The 2,528-nt window shown below is 39.4% G+C and overlaps 1 non-coding gene across 1 annotated transcript; it reads right to left on the bottom strand.

The window, feature by feature from the left end:
* Positions 1–1,134: 1,134 nt before the first annotated feature.
* LOC142177816 (small nucleolar RNA R71) lies at positions 1,135–1,238 on the bottom strand. The gene has a single exon (XR_012706367.1). It is a non-coding gene; the product is annotated as a small nucleolar RNA R71 (small nucleolar RNA).
* Between the last annotated feature and the right edge of the window lie 1,290 nt (positions 1,239–2,528).

The raw sequence follows: 2,528 nt of genomic DNA, 5'->3' as shown, positions 1-2,528 counted from the left end.
AGTTAGATCCCAAACAATTATCTTGCACCTATCCTATCCAAACCCTATCTTCTCCCATTGATAACCTTCTTTGCTTATTCCTTGTTTCGATTGTCATTAGTCAATAGATTTAGATTCTTAGTTAATTTTAGTTAGACATCTTATAAATCTTAACTGTTGATCATCTTGGATAGCAACCAATCTAGAAACTGCGAGAATGCTATTTAAATCCAGTCCCCGTGGATACGATATTATACTATATAATATTTGATTAGCGAGCATAATGTGTGTGTTTCGAGCTCATCAAATTTTGGCGTCGTTTCCGAGAATTGGAAATCAATAGTGTTTGAAATAGTTTGTAGTGATAATTCAGGAATTTTTCTTTTTATTTTATTTTATTTTTCTCTTTTTACATTTGGTGTTCTTTGACTGTGCACAGGTTACAGGTTAGATTGGTGCATGACTCGAGCTTCTACAAAAGAAGTGCTACCATACGAGATCGAGATAGAAAAACAACTGCGACAGCTGAGGAAGGAAAGAAATCTCACCGAGATGTTAGAAAAGATTAGGCAATCCTCAACCAAAGAAACTATGGCTGGAAACGGTGATGATAATGGAGATTTGAGTGCAAGAGAGGCATCCCAACAACGAGAAAAAGCTGCATGAGATGTTGAGAAAGAAGCTATTAGAGATGCACAGATTATCTATGAAGAAGAGATAGGTCGGAGAATTTCTCAAAATCAACCCTTGGCTGCAGTCCGGTTTAGTAATATAGCTCCCATGCCTGGGAGATCATTGAGAGATTATGCTAGATCGGTCTACAATCAAGGCTTATCAAGTGTGAGACCACCTCCAATTGCAGCAAATAATTTCGAATTGAAGCAAGGGTTGCTTCAAACTCTTCAGAATTGTTATGTCTTCAGAGGGAATATGAACAAAGATCCAAATACACATATGATGAACTTCGAGGAGATTATGAACACCTTTCAATACAATGGTATGTCACAAGATGCAATGTACTTAAGGGCATTCCCATTCACACTCAAAGATGATGCAAAGCAGTGGCTTCAAAGCTTACCCACGGGATCGATTAGAACATGGGAGGAGATGACCGAAAAATTCCTTGATAAGTATTTCTCCTCAGCTAAAACGGGCAAGTTTAGAAGAGAAATCCATAACTTTTTCCAGAAAGATATGAAAACTGTTTTTGAAGCATGGGAGAAGTTTAAGGAGATTGTTCGAAAGTGTCAATATAACAGAATTGAACTCAGGATGCAACTCCAGGACTTTTGGGATGGATTGACACCGGCCTCGCATAGAACATTGAGCAATGCAGCTGGAGGCCCGTTGATGAAGAAGACTTTAGAGGAGATAGTTACAATTCTTGATGAGTTATCTGATGATGCTAATCAGTGGCCCTCTGAGAGTGCTGAAAGAAGAAGAAGTGGATGCTAATACATCTGTGTAGGTACAATTTGATACTATGGCTAAGGAAATACGAAATATGACTTTAGCCTCGATACAAAATGAGCCTCACATAGCTTGTGATATATATGGAAGAGGACACCCTACTCATGAGTGTCAAGCCTCAACTGAGGAAGTAAATGTTGTGGGGAGCTACAATTTTCGAAACCTGGAGAGATAGGTTGGGCAACTTGCAATAATATTATTAGAGAGGGTTCCAAGCGCTCTCCCCGCTGATATAGAAAAGAATCCCAAAGAAACACTGAATGTTGTGACCTTGAAAAGTGGGCAAGTGTTAAAAGATCCTACCCCGATCCAGAAAGATGTGATACTTGCAAAAAATAAGGGGCGGGGGGGGGGGGGGGGAGCAACTGAAGAATGATGTTGATAAAAAGAAGAAAGGCCCGATGAAAATTGAGAAGAAGAAGAAGGAAGAAAAATCAAGAAGGGAGGAACCTGAGGAGAGCCAGTATATGCCTGTTTTACCCTTCCCTCAAAAGCAAAGTAGAGAAAAGGCGGACAAGCAGTTTGGGATATTCCTGGATGTGCCGAAATAGGTTCATGTGAACCTACCATTCACAGAAGTGCTCTCACAAATGCCTTTTTATGCTAAATTTTTGAAAGAGATCCTTACAAAGAAGAGGATGATAGAAGAGACCTTAGTGGTCAAGCTCACAGAGCATTGCAGCGCGATATTGAAAAATAAACTCCCACAAAAGTGTGGAGATCCAATGAGTTTTACTATACCTTGCTCTTTAGGTTCTATTACTTTTGATAAGTCTTTATGTGATTCTGGTGCCTCAATTAATCTAATGCCTCTATCTATTTACAAGAAACTAGAGAAAGAGATCAGAAAGATACGGTCTGCACCTATATCCTTGCAGCTGGCAGACCAAACGACTCTGATACCTGAGGGGATAGTGGAAGATGTGTTAGTTCGGGTGGATAAGTTTGTATTTCCTGTGAATTTTATAGTGGTGAATATGGAGGAAAACAAGGAGGTCCCCCTCATCCTATGAAGACCATTCTTAGAAACAGATAGAGCTATATTAGATATACACGAGAAAAAATTCATACTTAGAGTG

Source organism: Nicotiana tabacum, chromosome 23 (genome assembly GCF_000715075.1).
Source record: "Nicotiana tabacum cultivar K326 chromosome 23, ASM71507v2, whole genome shotgun sequence".
Classification (NCBI taxonomy): Eukaryota; Viridiplantae; Streptophyta; class Magnoliopsida; order Solanales; family Solanaceae; genus Nicotiana; species Nicotiana tabacum.
The sequence above is the reverse complement of the archived record's forward strand: the minus strand, read 5'-3'. Positions and strand labels throughout refer to the sequence as shown.